The sequence below is a fragment of the Pleurodeles waltl genome, chromosome 2_2 (genome assembly GCF_031143425.1).
Source record: "Pleurodeles waltl isolate 20211129_DDA chromosome 2_2, aPleWal1.hap1.20221129, whole genome shotgun sequence".
Lineage (NCBI taxonomy): Eukaryota > Metazoa > Chordata > Amphibia > Caudata > Salamandridae > Pleurodeles > Pleurodeles waltl.
Genome location: NC_090439.1, coordinates 885,046,876 through 885,064,822, shown reverse-complemented (window position 1 = coordinate 885,064,822; position 17,947 = coordinate 885,046,876). Strand labels below are relative to the sequence as shown.

Here is a 17,947-nt window from a genome sequence, read left to right as displayed (position 1 = left end):
AACCACTTTATGTTTGTTTACTTGTATAAATGGTTCTTCAGTAGTGAACGCCTGTATTTCGCTAACTCTTCGTAGTGAAGTGATGGCTATTAGAAATGCTACCTTCCAAGTCAAGAATTGGATTTGGCAAGAATGCATGGGTTCAAAAGGTAGGCCCATGAGTCGTGTAAGTACAATATTGAGATTCTACAAGGGTACTGGTGGGGTTCTTGGAGGTATGATCCTTTTTAGTACCTCCATAAAGGCTTTAATAACTGGGATTCTAAAAAGTGAATTTGTATGTTTAATCTGCAGGTAAGCAGAGATTGCAGTGAGATTAATTTTGATGGAAGAAAAAGCGAGATTTGCTTTTTGTAGGTGTAGTAAGTAACTCACAATGTTTTGTATGGAGGCATCTAACTGTGTGATTTGGTTTGCTTGGCAGTAGAAAACAAACCTTTTCCATTTATTAGCATAACAATTCCTTGTTGTCGGTTTTCTTGCCTGTTTAATGACTTCCATACACTCATTTGAAAGGTTTAGATAGCCAAATTCTAAGACTTCAGGAGCCAGATTGCTAGGTTGAGCGATGCTGGATTGGGGTGTTTGATCTGTTGTTTGTGTTGTGTTAACAGATCTCGTCTGTTTGGGAGTTTGATGTGAGGTACTACTGAGAAGTCCAACAGTGTGGTGTACCACGGCTGGCGAGCCTACATTGGTGATATGAGTATTAGTTTGAGTTTGTTTTGACTCAGTTTGTTGACTAGGAAAGGAATGAGTGGGAGAGGGGGAAAAGTGTAAGCAAATATCCCTGACCAATTGATCCATAGAGCATTGCCCTTGGACTGAGGGTGTGGGTACCTGGATGCAAAGTTTTGGCATTTTGCATTTTGTTTTGTTGCAAACAGATCTATGTCTGGTGTTCCCCAGCGGTAGAAGTAATCTTGTAGAATCTGGGGATGTATTTCCCACTCGTGAGTTTGCTGGTGATCTCGACTGAGATTGTCGGCTAACTGATTGTGAATGCCTGGTATATATTGCGTTATCAGGCGAATGTTGTTGTGAATTGCCCAATGCCAAATTTTTTGTGCTAGGAGGCATAGTTGTGATGAGTGTGTCCCCCCCTGTTTGTTTAGATAGTACATTGTTGTCATATTGTCTGTCTTGACAAGAATGTGTTTTTGGACTAGAAGGGGTTGAAAAGCTTTTAGTGCTAGGGAGACCGCTAGTAGTTCTAAGTGATTTATGTGTAGTTGTTTTTGTTGATTGTCCCATTGTCCTTGTATATTGTGATTGTTGAGGTGTGCTCCCCACCCAATCATCGAAGCATCTGTTGTGATAATGGCGTGAGGCACCGGGACTTGAAATGGCCGCCCTATGTTTAAATTTACAGGGTTCCACCATTGAAGCGAAAAGTGTGTTTGGCGGTCTATCAACACTAGATCCTGAAGTTGACCCTGTGCCTGCGTCCATTGTTTTGCTATGCACTGCTGCAAGGGCTGCATGTGTAGCTGTGCGTTTGGGACAATAGCGATGCATGAGGCCATCATGCCTAGTAGTTTCATGACAAATCTGACTGTGTACTGGTGATTTGGTTGTATGTTTGACATCATAGTTTGAAAAGATTGAACTCTCTGTGGGCTTGGAGTGGCAATTGCTCTTTGTGTGTTGAGTGTTGCTCCCAAGTATTGTTGTAGTTGGGATGGTTGCAAGTGAGATTTTTGGTAATTTATAGAAAAGCCTAGTTTGTGTAGGGTATCTATTACATACTGCGTGTGATTTTGACAGCGGTGTTGAGTGTTGGCTTTTATTAGCCAAATCGTCGAGATATGGGAATACGTGCATGTGATGTCTCCTTATATGAGCTGCTACTACAGCGAGGCATTTTGTAAATACTCTGGGCGCTGTTGTTATCCCGAAGGGCAGTACCTTGAATTGGTAATGTTTGGCCTGTATGACAAATCTGAGGTATTTCCTGTGAGATGGATGGATGGGTATATGGAAATACACATCTTTTAGACCCAGTGTTGCCATGTATTCTCCATGTTTTAGTAAGTGAACTACATCTTGTAGTGTGACCATGTGGAAATGTTCTGATTTGATGAAGAGGTTTAATGTCCTCAGATCTAAAATTGGTCTTAGTGTTTTGTCTTTTTTGGGAATAAGGAAATATAGGGAGTAAACCCCTGTTCCTTTTTGGTGGTGTGGTACTAGTTCTATGGCTTGTTTTGTTAATAGTGCTTGTACCTCTATTTGTAACAGGTCTAGATGTTGTGCCGACAGTTTGTGCGCTCTTGGGGGAATATCTGGAGGGAAATGTGTGAACTCTATGCAATAACCATGTTGGATAATTGATAGAACCCATGTGTCCGTGGTTATGTCTGACCAATGTTTGTGGTAGTGTGTTAATCTTCCCCCTACTGGTGATGTGTGTTGGGGAAGTGTGACATTGGAGTCACTGTTTGTTACTGGGGGTCTGCTTGGTAGGCTGAAACGTTCTCCTTGATCTTGGGAATTGTCCCCTGAATGATCCACAAAACCCCCCTCTCTGGTATTGGGACTGGTAGGTGGGTTTTGCCTGAGAGGTGGATGCCTCTGAAGGTTGCTGTCTAAAACCTCCCCTAAATTGTGGTTTTCTAAATGTCCCTCTATACTGGGAAGAGTAGAGCGCGCACATGGCTTTGGCCGTGTCACTGTCCTTCTTCATTTTGTCTATGGCTGTGTCCACTTCCGGCCCAAACAGTTGCTGCTGATTAAACGGCATGTTAAACACTGCCTGCTGTATCTCAGGTTAGAATCCTGAGCTTCGTAACCAAGCATGTCTCATGATTGTGACAGCCGTGTTTACAGTTCTTGCGGCGGTGTCAGCGGAGTCCAGTGCCGAACGAATCTGGTTGTTAGAGATAGCTTGCCCTTCCTCTACCACTTGTTGAGCCCGTTTCTGAAACTCTTTTGGTAGATGCTGAATGATGTCACTCATTTCATCCCAGTGGGCTCAGTCGTAACGAGCAAGGAGGGCCTGTGAATTTTGCAATACGCCACTGGTTGGCCGCTTGCGACGCCACTTTTTTCCCTGTGACGTCAAACTTGCAACTTTCTTTATCAGGGGGTGGTGCATCTCCTGATGATTGCGAGTTTGCACGTTTCCTTGCGGCACCAACCACTACAGAGTCCGGTGGAAGCTGCTGCGTAACGAACACTGGGTCCGACAGGGGTGGTTTGTACTTTTTTTCCACCCTCGGAGTGATGGCTCTTCCCTTAACCGGCTCTTGAAACACTTGCTGTACATGCTTAAGCATGCCTGGTAGCATAGGCAGGCTTTGGTATGACGCATGCGTGGAAGCCAAGGTATTGAAAAGGAAGTCATCCTCCAATGGCTCCGAATGCATACTGACATTATGAAATGTCGCAGCCCTGGCCAGGACTTGGGTATAAGAGGTGCTATCCTCTGGTGGCGATGGTTTTGAGGGGTAGCACTGAGGGCTATTGTCTGATACAGGGAGATCGTAGAGGTCCCAGGGATCTACATCATCCTGTGTTTGCACAGTATGTGTGGGTGACTGTGCAGTTGGCATGCCAATTGGTGACCTTGTCGTTTGTGGTGAATGTGGTGGAGATATTTTTGGAGAGAAATGGCGAGTTGATGATTTCTCTCTAGCCACTTTAGCTCTTGGCTGATCAGTTTCAGTCTCTGTCTGTGGTTGAAAAGCCAACTTTCTCTTAAATTTGAGAGGAGGGGCAGTTTGAATCCTTCCAGTATCCTTATGGATCTGTATTCTTCCTTGATTTTGATCAAACTCTTCAATATCCAACTCCCCTTCAAACCTGTGCCTCTCCTTCAGTTGCTTGGAGAGCCCATGTTCCTCTGTATAAGAGGTCTTTTTCGGCTCCGAAGCCAGTTTTCTCGGCAACGAAATGCCCATGGTGACAGTTGGCCTCGGCTCCGAAAGGCTCTTTTGAGGCTTAGTGGCTTCGACCAGGCGATGTCTACTTTTTTCGATGCTGGTTTCTCGACTTGAGTCGGAAGACTTTGCCACGATCTTGGCCTTCTTCGACGTCCCCGAGGCCTTTTGCTTTTTCGGCTGACTTTGCGGTTGGGTCGGGGCAGGCGTACTCACTTTTTGGCCCGCTGTCGGCGGTCGGTCTCCGTCAGAGTCGTCCGACTCCGATCCCTGGATGGGGATAGCCATCTCCTCCTCTTCGACGTCGAGGTGTTGCGACGATTTTGACACCATCTGCAAGCGTCTCGCCCTCCGATCTCTTAAGGTCTTTTTCGACCGAAAGGCCTTGCAGGGCTCGCAAGTATCCTCTCTGTGTTCCGGTGACAGACACCGATTACAGACCCAATCCTGGTCTGTGTATGGATACTTCATGTGGCACGTCGGACAGAAATGGAAGGGGGTCCGGTCCATGAGGCTTCGACGACAGGTGTGGTCGGGCCGGCCAGGCCTCGGCTGGGCGCGGAAGCCCCGAAGAGCCACCGAAGCGGTTGTCTCATCGTTGCCGATGTATCGATAGAAGATCTTTCCCGAACGCAACAATACCGACGGTTTTGCGATGATTTTATTACTTTCCCGATTCAAATCACGGAGCGAAGAGGAACACGTCCGAACCTGATAGCGGAAAGAAAAGAATCTAAGAGGGAGTCGATGCCCATGCGCAATGGAGCCGAAAGGGAGGAGTCACACGGTCCCGTGACTCGATAAGACTTCTTCGAAGAAAAACAACTTGCAACACTCCGAGCCCCACACTAGATGGCAGGAACAGTGCACAGCATGTGTATCTGCAGCTACACATGCCATCGAACATATATATATGTATATATATATTCAACACGTAACGTCACCTCGGTGCGAACAATAAAACGCCTTGTAGACAACAAAACGCGGCTCAAATCACACAACGTATTTCTTTTGATAAAGGCAGCATGACGGCAACAGCAAAATTAACACGGGTTCGGGTGAGCAAGGAGCGAGGGCTCCCAAACGCGTTGGGTTAATTTTGCTGTAGGTATTTGCACTATCAATGGAATAATTGTCAATGGATTCCCCCTACATCAAAGTTTTGGGACAGGGTCACTCATGCCTGGCCCTCACAATCTTACACATGCATTATGTCATTGTAATATAGATGGTGTGATGTAACTAACAGACTTGCATCGCCCACCCACATGTATTGTTTTTGAGGTCAGGTTACACGATACATGCATGTTACAGGGCACATGTCATGCTTGGATGGCTCATTTATTATTTGGTCCTCCTCATAGTTCTCAGTGACCATAATCATGTTGCAGTTAGTATATGTGGCATTGTTCCAGACACATTGACACACATATCCCTTTGGTAGGTACTCCGTGGCATATGTGCAATGCAGTGACACCACCATGACATCAATTATTGACAATGAAGTGGTGAGGATTTATTACTCATATGTATAAATGGGCACTGTGGCACTGTGGGTGCCATAAGGCAAATTTACAGGTGTAGCTCCTCTGCAGCAGGGTGATGCATTAGAGGGGTATTCAATGGGTGTTGATTAGGCCATACCCAAGCAAAACTCATGAGGTTTAACACAACATCATCCATACCATGATATGCGTACCTGAGGCACTGACTAATTTACTGACACCAGCCCAGGAGTGTGGTTTGCATGGCACATTTGTGAGTAATACGATTATTGCTTCACAGATTGGCTTCCACTATGTGCGCCCAATTTTCCTACACACACATGAAGAGTACAAAGATACATTTGGGGCTGTTATCAATCTGAAAGAAACTATTTCCTGCACGCCTGCCACACATTGCAGCATTGTGCTAGGATGCGTGCATTGGTGCTGGGATGCAGATCATACACATTAGCTACTGTAGGCACACACTTTAAATTTGTTCTTCTTCATATGTCACCGCCCTGTAATTTGTGAAAGACACACCTCGGTTTATTTGCTTCGCTTGTAGTAATGCACTGCTCCATTTCTATGCACATAGGCCCTGCATTGTTTAATCATCACATGATGTTCAAATACTTTTAACTTCAGACACAGATTGACACAGATCATGTGTATTGTGCATTTATTTACAGTTCAGTGCACAGGAGATAGACCCCATGGCAGAACCTAATTCATTGGATGACCAATGAGATACAAGAGTTAGGGGAACATGTAACCAGACGTGTGTGGAAGAAGAGTGCTTTAGTCAGGAGGTGGTCACCTTGCTGTTAGGTAGGATGGGGCACATTGACAGTCCATAGGTCTGATTGGTCAACAGTGGGTAAGAGAAGTGGGGACACAGATTGTCGTAGCAACACTGGCATGATCGTAAACACAGAGCTAGAGATAAATTGTCCATGGGCCACAGGCTGTAGCTACCGGGATGTTTTACAGGTGAGATTTGTTTCTTTCACATCTTCATCCTTTGCTGTGTGCAGTGCCTCCTGTGCCACTAAATGTGCTGAAGTTGGAGCAAAAGGAGGAACACACACATCAGGGGCAGAAGAAGTGACTCATAGGTCCCTGAAGCTGTCATCTGTGCAAAGATGTGAGGCATCATTGCAGCAAGGAGAAACTGCTTGTTTATCAACACAACAGCAAAGTCACTGTGGTAGGCAGCCAAGTACTCCTTAATGGATACTAGCTCCTGCTGCATGGACTGCATGCCAATGAGCATTCCCCCAGCCTGTTGGCAACCTTGCTGGTGCCACTTTGGCAGGACATTTGTTTGTGCCTCTGCCTAAGGACACCAGCGATTTCGGCCAGGAACTGCTTCAGTCCATGCAGCGGGAGTGGGTGCCTCTGATGGCAGCTGAGTTGTCCCTATGGGGACTGAGGCACCTCTGTACTTCAGCTAAGCTACCCACCATGGTCTCCATCCCCACCCGCACATTTTATACTAGCTCCCACTGGACTCCTACCTCTTGATTTTGGAAAACTATGTCTTGGTCCTGGGAGACCTGAGCTGTGTGTGAGCTGGCAAGTGGTGTGTGTGCTCTATTGGGTGAGTCATCTGGAGACCTAGCAATGCTGTGTGTCCTCCCTGCAACCGGAGATGGTGACCAGATGGAACCCGGGATCTGCTGGATGGTTTCTGGATTGATGGTTGCTAGCTGGTCATCAAGATTGTCTTGGAAGTCCAGGACAGGCAGCGGGTCAGGAGGGATTTCTTCAGTGTCTGCAATGAGATAGAGTGATGTCACTGTTGTCCTGTACTTGCTAATCCATTTAATCCTAAATATTATTTTTTCCTAATTTTAATGGCACAGAGCCACACACCAAGTCCCCCATTCATGGGCCCCTGGCTACACACAGTGCCACCAGGACATGAATTTGGATAACTCTCTGTTGCTACATTATGCAAATCCACATGTCCAAGTCATGTCACCTCACAGTCACGCAGCTTTTCATTTGCTGCTGCATGTGGCCCATTTCTTGGTCTACATTGAATGGCATATGAACGCCATGGGAGATGTTTATGATGTACCCATGCAGATCACATGGAATCAGGGAGAATCTGATGCATTGCCAAATCTGCATTTTAGGGACTGTGTCAGGTCTGTATGGCACCCCACATGTTTTGTAGAAGTGATGCAAGGGGGGTAACAGTCAACGTGCATCCTCCATGTGATCTATTGTTTTGTGCGCATTATCCTGCACTATCCACAGTAAGATGCATCCACCTTTTGTGTATGTGTCCATACAAGGAAGTGTCCCTTCGTGCCAAAGGGGATCATCTCCTCAACACAGGCCCCCGTGTGGTACAATGCAGATTTGTCTGCTTAGGCACATGGCAGAAAAATGTGCAGGAGCCCAAGTAGTGGGGACAGTGGATCCCCATCTGTTGTGTGGAAGTTACATTAGTGCCCTTTCTCAGTGGTACAGGCAGGCATTTCCCAGCCCTTGGTGCCCCCTAATGCACAAAATGGCTGGTCCGTGTTGATCGTTCTGAGTCAGAAATGGCTAGATGGTATAGTTGACACAGTGAACGTAGTGGAGTGAAGATAGTGAAATGGTCTGTGCATATGGGGGGGGGAGGGGTCAGTGGACATTACATGCATTAGATGTTTAGTCATTAGTGTGCCCCCATGCAACCCATTAGCATGCACACAGTGCCTCCAAAGTGCCTCCCCCTTATGTAATGTGTGGGTCACAACATTGCCCCCCCCCACTGCCCCTTACCCTGTGTTTGGTGTAGCTTCTCAGTTGCTGCAGTGTCCTGTCCCTGGACTTCTTCCACCACCTCATCCGAGATGACCACTGCCACCATCTCTTCCAGCTCATCCAGCTGCTCCTGTGTGGGGCTTCCATCTCTGGTCTGCAGTGCTGCCTTTCTGTTGCTGGCCAGTTTCTCTTTCGTTCTGTGCTCGCAAAGGTGCCAGCGCTTCTTACAATCCACCAATGTTCTTCTGACCTCTGCCACACTGATGACTTTATCTACTATGATCTGCCATAGGGCCTCCTCCCTACCTATGGGCAATTTAGAGGTGACAAAGTGCTGGTGTTGGTGCCCTTTCACCTCTGTGATCAGTATTTTATTTTCCGCCTGACTGAACCTGCACTTCCTCTTCCTTTTCCCCTTTTCCTGTGACTCTGCATAGGCATCCTGGATGGTACCTGGCTTGTTAGGATCTCTCTGGGGTCTCTCCTGTCCAGATTTCTCCATTGTTCGATTTGTAGGCTTCTGTTTGGCATTTTTGTGGGCTTTTTCTGTACCCTTTCTGATGAAAAGTGAAACTATTACGATTATAGTCACGTGACATGCTGCAAAACAGGTTAGCTCCACTTTTCTGGCAATAGCGCCATTTACTTTTACGACACGTTGCTTACATTAGCACCATTTTTTGTGGCGCTAAACTTTCCTTACTGCAAGGTTGTGCCATATTGTAAATATGGCGCTTACATGGTGCAAGGAAATGTCATAGTGCAGCATTATTCTTTTACGAAAAACTGAAGTAGTGCAGTTTTGTGTCATTTCTTGTAAATATGGGCCTAAGTTCCACCATTTGTCAATGCTCAGGGGGACAAGAATTAATCCATTCTAGAGCAATACATAATCTAGCCTCTACCAAAGCAATGAAAACAAAATTCATGTATAATTGTGTTGATTCGTAATGCCTCGTTGTAGTAAGTCTAAAACAGCACATGCTGCTTTAGTCCAAATTTCAGTCAGACACCTGTATTATACAAACATATGTTGCGTGTTAGTTTCTTCTGCGTTACATGTAAAGCATTTAAAATCTTCGCAACAGTTAAATGTATACAGTTTCTGTGCGGTGTAATACATCATATCAGAATCCTAAATTGCTGTAAGACTGCCTGACCTAAATGTATCAAACCCCATCTTTAGTGCTTTTGTGATGTTAAAAGTACTGATTTCCTGACCAAGCTTAGACGACCATTTTGAGAGGGATTTTCTAAGTCTTCATCAGTGTAATCCATGAAGGTACTGTAAAAGTCTCAAATTCCAGTTATTCATTTCAGTCCAAGCAGATATTAGAACATTGGAATGTTGGCAGCTCCATTGAAAACAATGGAGTGCTCCAGGTTTTTACTGGCCGGTAAAAGCCCGCAGTGCCAACATTCCAATCTTCTTTGTTCACAGCAGCAGCTGTGAACAAAGCCTCACTGAGCCTGAGGGGATTTTAATCCCCTCCGGTTCGTGAAGCCTTTATTTTATTTAGGAGAACATTCTGCCCTCTAATGGCAGAATGTTCTAATAGCCTTAGAACCCGCCGTAGCGGGCTCTACCGGCTATTAAAGGCCCTCTCCCTTGTTAAAGGCCCTCTCCTTCGGCTCAGGCCTTTAACATGGGAGCGGGCCTTTAATAGCCGATAGAGCCCGCTACGGTGGGTTCTAAGGCTATATTAGGACACTTGAATGTTGGAGCTCCATTGATGACAACGGAGTGTTCTGAGCTTCTAATGGCTTGTAAAAGCCCGGGGATCCAACATTCCAATGTTGGTCACACCGCAATAGCTGTGAACAAAGGCCTCACAGAAGACAAGGAGATTTCAGTTCCCTCTGGCTCCATGAGGCCTTTGTTTTATTTATTAGAACATTCTGCCTTTTAGTGGCCGAATGTTCCTATAGCCTTCTGGCCCTTTGTAGCTGGGCGATAATGGCCATTAAAGTCCAGCTCCCTTGTTAAATGCCAGAGCACCCTTTAATGGTCAGTACAGCCAGCTGTGATGGGCTATAAGGCTATATTAGTCAGTCATATTTTCAAGAAAGTGATAACTTATCTATACACACTTATTTCATTAATATTTTGGTAAACAGAGTTTGTTTTGTAAATGAAAAAAGAGCTTAGAGTCCCGTTACAGAATAATTTCTCTAAGAAGGGGGGATCCCCCTTAAAATACACTTCTAGAGACACCACTGCACGGCAAAAAGCAAAAAGAACGTGAACGTCCTTTGGCTGCCTACTTGACAAATCCCTTCGGAAATAGGCTCTAATCTGATTTCTGCAAGGTGAAGGTGAATGCGTTCAGGATGTTTCCTGGTATGTCAATTATAGTTTGGTCTTCACATTGCAAGCTGAGACCTCAATGGAAATTGTTCCAGTGAATCCACTTTCATTCTTCTATTAAAAGTCCCTAAATACAAGCCTTTGCACAAATGAAGCAATTTCTTCACATATTTGCGTGTTTAAGTATTTGGGCGGTTGGCGGTTAGGTTGGGATTGTCGCTCCCCACTAAATTGTTACCTCAAATAAATCTATTTCCCTCCGGTTTACCACTTAGGCATTTCTTATACCCGCCACCTGGTGGCACTATTCCCATATACTTTTAAGAGAAGATTTTTGAGCGTCCTTTTCACATTTAGGTAATCCAGGGTATTTCACTAAGAGCATGTACATAATATACATTTACACACAAAAAAGTGATTGAAGTGGTGTTATTTTATTTAATCGCTTCTAACTTAAGTTGCCGGCCGGAAAGTGAGAAGGGGCTTTGGTAATTCGAATGAAGATACATCTACAGACATTGTTTTAATTGAGCTGGATAGAGAACACTAGTTGGGAATCTGTTGATATTATAGGACAGCAGTTTTGTACCAATATTCTAAAGAGAGATGCGGAGCTCAGACACCCCTACCTCGTTTCTTGACGAGTCCTGTCTCTCGTGTACTTTGGCGCATGTCCTATTTGATATGCATGATGCAATGCGTTTAGGAGATTAGACGCCAGGCAGGGGCCTGATTTATCTCACAAGTTAGATTGTTTCTCATTCGATAAGTGAGGAAATTGTTTTTTGATTTATCGCGCTGGCTCGAAATGGATGTACATTTCAGCATCGTGAGTGAGCAAAGCTTTCCACAGTTGGGAAGTTTAGCAGCAGCCGGAGTTAGGTACCCCGGCTGTACACGCGCCACAGGTAAAGAGGGTTGTGTCATGAGGTGAAGCTCACTTATGGGAGCCGTGCTCACAAGAAGCAGTGTTTCTGGCTAGCAGGGTGTTCACGGGGGCGGGTCAACTTTATTAGACCACTTCTCGGAGGCCCCCAGGGTGCGCTCCACGAGGCAGCCAGCCAGCCCTTCTTTGATCTCGGCCCAAAACCGTGCTCGCTCCCTGGATAGATGATGCTTAAAGAGATTACAAGTTTCACTTGTTCACTCAACTGGTAATTATGTGGGTTCGCAGTGGGTACGCCGTAGGGGTCATTCTGGAAGCGCTGGGAGAGCTCGGGGCAGCCGGGCAGGAAGGCTTCCTGAACAGAGACCACAGTCGCCTCTGTCTCGCTCCCCCTTCGCCAGTGTGCTTCTGTGTTCTTTGGTATATGATTTTGTTTTCAATAACATTGTTTTATTTAAAATGGTTTACTTAAATGTAGTGTGAAAAATATTGTTTTTGATAAATTTATTGTATATTAATAAATATATTATTTTAAGTATTAGTATTATTAGTATAAATGTTATTTTTTTAGTATAATTTTGCTTAGACAGGAGTGAGAATAGTACGTCTAACCTCTCCAGAATCCAAAATTTTCCCTACTGTTGCTTAGACTTGAAAAGGAATAGTGTATCTAACCCCTCCTGCAGTCCAATACTTTCCAACAAATGCGAGAATGGAGTGAGAATAGTTAGTTAATCTAACCCCTCTGGAGTACAACTCTATCAACTGTTTCATAGGATGGAGTATGATTAGTAAAGTAACCATGTACGTTAAAGACTACATGTAATGATTAAACTGCATTTAGTTATTTTTTTGGATGTAATGTAATATTGTATGTCTTTATTTTTTTAAACAATTTGTATATTTCAGTGTTTATATTATGTTTAGAAATAATGTATCATGTTATGTATTTTTTTAGAATCGTTGCTTTTAATATTTTTTAAAATCATATATGTATATACATATAACAGTTTAATTTTTATTTTATATGTTTATTCTAAGGTGTTCACTAAAACAATTTTTTACGTTTAATTAATTGAACTTAGTTATATATTTTTGTTTGTTGCATATATTTTTTAAATGTTAAATTTACTTTACAGTTACTATGTTAAATGTATTTGAAAAATTGTTTACTTTTGTTTTACTTTTCAATAAATGTATATAATAGCTAAAGGCAGTCTCCAGTAGGTAGTTATAGTTGCGTCTGCTTTTCAATTGAAAGAGCGTTTTTTGGTTTGCTACTTTGACCCTTACCAAAACTTTCCAAAAAAACAGTTCATCCACCTCATCTCTTTCCTGGAAAGTTTCGGGGTGATCAGTTGGGGGTGGGGCAGAGAAAAAAGGGGGGTCTCAAAACCCAAAATCCTCATGCATTTTCCATAGACTTCTTTAGACAAGGCTATATTAAAACCTGCTGAATGGAATTACACCAAATTCGTCAGGAAGCTAGATGTTGGTCCACAGATTGTGATTTTTGTAAATCCGTTCAGTAGTTTTTAAGAAATTAAGGGTAAAAAATATCTGTATATCTTGGTGGTTGGGTCTGTGGGAGTCTTGAGAGACTCTCAAAGTAACAGCACTTTAAAAATAGAACCATTTAATTGGCCGAGGGAACTTTATTTCCCTTGGGCCATATCGTTCCAGTGGGAATCAGGCTCTCTCTCGAGTGAGCGCTCTGACTGGCTGTGTGCATCATGAGAACTTGGTCCCTTGTCTTGAAGTCCTCCACCCCCCTGGGGCTGTTAAGAAAAGAAATGGCAACAAATGCCTCGATCCTGCAAGACTCTTGTGGGATCAAAAAAACAAAATGGTGGCCAGGCCGTATTTATTATGTGTAGGCCCCGGGAAGCCCACCCCAGGGCCTGTATTCATGAAAGGAATAGGGGCTTTGTGGCCGTTATTAGTCCCAGGGATGGGGCCCTGGGGCAAATAACAGCTCATTGAGGGGGGCTATGAGGCCCAGCCTCCCCATTATTTTTACAAATGACCTTGGGGGATGGGATCTCCAGGGAACTAAAAAGGCAGGGAGAGGGGGGCTGTGTGCCCTTCCCCTCCTTTAAAGAAAAACAGATGGCCCTGGGGGATGGGGTTCCCAGGGCCTTACAAGATTCAGAGAGGGGGGCTGTGTGCCTCCCTCCCCTTTTAACATATGTACGATCCTTGGAGATGGATTCCCCAGGACCTAAAGAAGCTCGGGGAGGGGGAAGTTGCGTGGCCCCCTCCCCTTTTAACTTATATGTATGTTCCTGAGGGATGGGGTCAGCAGGGATTAAAGAGGCTTGGTGAGGGGGGCAGCATGGCCCCCATCGCTTTAATAAAAACAAAAGACCTTGGGGGATGGATGTCCACAAGGCCAGGCCCTATGGCCAACCCCGCCACTGCGTATGCCTAAAGGCCATGCTCAGCATGGTGTTGGCTATATGGAGGGGTTGGCAGCCAAGCCCAGCAGCTAACCCTCCCCCCGCTCCCTCCCACCCCCCACACGGCTGAAGGCCATGTGCATCAGGGGGTTGCATTTACATATGGTAATTAAGTATTACTTTACAGTAAAACAAAATACTAGAAATTCACAATACAGCAAAGGTTAAAGTAATGCTATAGTTAGGTATGATAAAATGATCTTTTTTTAAGAAAGAAAACTTCGAAATTCACTGAACAGAGGTCATAGTAACATTATAGTTAGGTGAATTTGTCAACATTAACATTTTGAAGTAATAAAAACGGAGAAATAGTTATATTTAGCAGCTCTAACTATAACTTGCACCCCACAATGGTGTCTTCTTATGACCTCACATATTACAACACCCACAACATGTTCTATGACATCACTGATGACATCTCAAATTACATCACTGATGGCATCCATACAGTTATCCATAGGGAAGCTCACTGCTTGTCCAAGGAAACTTCCAAAGTTACCATCAGAACAGAGCCACTCATTCCACACTACCACTTCACATGACCATCTCCTTTGCAAGAAAAAACACATCCGTTTAGCCTCAGTATTCATATAAGCATCAAGTATGTGTAATTCTATCCTGGCAAATGCAAGAACTATCAGTGATAATTTGGAATTGAGGAAGGATGTAAAGAATAGGGGTGTGAAAAGTTGGATGACCGCACAGCATGCAACTCCATGTAATTTGTTTAACTACAAGAGCTACACATATATAACTATTTGAAGTTTACATACATTTGTTTGGGCCCATTAAGGGCATCTTGCCCCATTTCAAACTTCAGGGCCTCCAGAGAGAAACGGTGAACACTGCTGTTCCCTGTCCAAAGCATGAACAATTGCCAAAGGGCCAGTTTCTCCCTGACTGCCCATTCCTTAATGCCTACATTGTCCAGGAGGCCTTAGGCCCCTACACTGCCTCCCACAGCACTGCAGTGGCTACCAGCTCCTCACCCCAAACTTATCCAGGGCCCTGCCACACCCAGCTGACCCTCCCCCAAAACCAGCATGGCCCAGAAACCCCCGCCCTCCAGATACCATTTCATCCACCTTGCCCCAACACTGCTGTGACTGCCACCCACTGCACTTACCACTGTTTACAGGAAGGCACTATTTACAGGAAGGCATGCTGCAGGAGGCATGCTGCATTTTTGTATTTCTTGCTTCAGGATGTCCAACCCAAGAACATCCTTGAGTACAAAATGGAAAGGATTTTGTGCAGCATATGCAGGGGGAAAACTATACATAACCAACATTTGTTATTCTGCCATCCTGCCTGTCATAAAAAGTTGTACACTCCTTGTTAACGCTTAGCTTTTCACAAAGAAATGATTAAATGATTCAGAATCTCTCCAACATATAAACGAATCCAACTTTCCACACTAGAACAGTTTGAACAATGTTGGATCCTTGACTTTCCCTATTCAAAATTAAGAATATATGTCCTCCAGAAGTACAGCAGGCATGATGACATGCACAGCTATCTTTCACTCTACCTCATTCCATTCCATGCATAAGTCCAGCTACATGATTGCAATGACATGAGAAGTGCAATCCAACACTCACCAGACACTGTGCCACAGCACCTTTTTTGTAGTCCCCACTCACAAACAACACCCTTACAACCAGACTCAACATTAATATGAAGCTCAAGAAGTCCATTGCTCAATTGTCATTGCTGGATGATGCATGAAAGCACACTGACAGATGATAGGTAAACAGCAACATCCAGGTCAGCATGTACATCACCAAAAAGCTCCTCACACTTCAATTCAATATCATGTCAGCCAAAAAGACCACCACTGTGTATTTGGCTACCTGTTCGCTAATGCGCTAAAGAATCCCAGAAAGCCAGTCCGAATCAACTTGATTTTGCATTTCAGGATTATGTGGCCCTTTGGGGTTATAATTCACAAAATGTCATCATCCCTATAATTTTTACAGCACACCCCTCTGATCCTTGCTTTAAAGAAATTGAATGGAGGATGAAGTTTCTATTCTTCCAAAAGGGGATTGGAAGAATATCATGACCATACATTTACATGTCTTTTGTTCAAAACACTACACAAATCATCTCTAACTCTCCATAATACACATGGTGGAGATGCAGGCCTTCGTGTACTCTCAGCTGAGCAATCAGGACAACAACTAACACTCTTAAGTGATCCTCACCATTAATTCCTTTCAAACACTCTCCTTTCTGCTGTGTTACTTTGACAGTTGTTTATCCATCAATTTTGAATGAATGAATTAATGAACGAATTAACTTGATTTCTAATGCGCAACAGCTGCTCCAACAGGTGCATTGTGGCGCTGAGTTGTCGCAAGAAGCAAGATGAAAAAACTCACAGGTGCTATACTGAGCAGGGCTGATCATATCTCTTTAAAAGATGTGTCTTCACGAGGGTATTAAAGGTGGCCTCTGATGTTGTACTCCTAATATGTGCAATACTTTTTCCTACCTCCTGGTTTTTGCCTCAGATTTGATTCTCTCTGACACAAAACATCCTCTATCTGCTCCCTCTATAGAGCCAGACCCTAGATTTGGTTCCTGAGAGGTACTCTTCTACACTTTTAGATTTCTTATACCCTTGCCCATTTTTGAGTTTACCTCTAAACTTCCCCTTATCAAAGAAGTGCAACATTCAAATTTCAATCAACCTATGTACTCTAATTACCTTGAAGAAAGTGAAACCATTAAAAAGCATAGAATTTGTTATTTTTTAATATTTATTATCTAGCACACAAGTCCAGTAAATAATACATTATTCAGCTGCAATGAGCCATACAAGTGCATAAAACAATGAATACATCAATATATAAAATGTGCCACAGTCTAACAGTGAATGAAAAAGTTGCTTGGATAAAAACTGTAATCATTATAACATACAAATAAATAAATACAATACAAAACTCTCAATACCTCATCCATGTTCGCAGGACACTTATTATAAAATTCATCATGGCATAATACAACTCTAGGGTCTCTAGACTCTGTCAATTTATGAGAACCATCTTGTAAGATCTAAGGGCCTCATTATGACGCTGGCAGGCAGACCATCAGCCCGCCAGCCCCGGGGAGAGGAGACTGCAGCGGAGCTGGCAGTCTCCCCACTAGGCCGATTACAAGGTTTCTACTAGGCTAATGGGTGGAAACCTCTGAAATCATAGGTTTCTGCCAGTCAGCCGAGTGGAAACCATGCATACTGGTACCAAGCAACAACCAATCTTGGGCAAATCTTTGCCTCTACAGCATAGGTAATCTTCAAGGCCTTTGATGTAAAACAAAAAGAGGAAAGGAGTTAGGACACAGCCTTTGCAGAACCCCCACTACAGAGTTGATTTTGAAGGAGAGAGCACCCTCCTTGCTGAAGTGGATCCTAGCAACCTATGAAGTAAATCAACAATAGCTCTATCTATCCATTTTTTCCATGATACCCAGGGCCATTTGAATTATGCAATTATAGATTTGCCGCATTTGCCACATAATCCATCATCTGTCATTTAATATGCAGATTTGAACCAAAAAATGTTGTTTCTAGCTGAAACGGTTCAAACGTTACTAAAAGGCAGCAACATGTATTGCCACGCGTGGAAAGTCCCTTTGCTAGCTGGACTGGTCATTTTTTGTTGCTTATTGCTATATTTGGGTATTAAAACAGTACTGAGGTGCAACAAATGCCCAGACATTATTACCAAGTTTTAAAAAGTAATACTATAACAAAATGTGCTGCATTATGCTGTATAATTTGCCTTTCCTTGACACATAATTAACTCAACCCTGGCACATAATTTGGCTCTCTCCTGCCGCATAATTCCAGTGGCCCTGATGATACCCCAGAGTTCAGGTCTTTGGACTATGTCAAACACACATGTTAGGTCCATTGAGGGCAGAAATCTGCTGCTTTTTTGACCTTAACATTTTTTGGTGTGATGACATATAAGTTAAGGCTCTGCTCCACTGTGCCCAGCCCACGGTGAAACCTGAACTGTGCATCAAAAAGCCCCCTGTTTACAGCTACAGGTGTTTCCAGCTTATACAGTATAACCCTGCCCAACATGTTGACAGTGCTGTCTAATAGCGAGATGGGATGGTAGAATTGGGGTTGTTTTATGTCCCCTTCTTTAAAT

At 43.9% G+C, this 17,947-nt stretch overlaps 1 protein-coding gene across 1 annotated transcript in view; it reads right to left on the bottom strand.

Annotated features, from left to right (window-relative positions):
• Positions 1-17,947, bottom strand: part of GRHL2 (grainyhead like transcription factor 2) — a 494,191-nt gene that overhangs the window by 96,467 nt on the left and 379,777 nt on the right. The window lies entirely within an intron of this gene.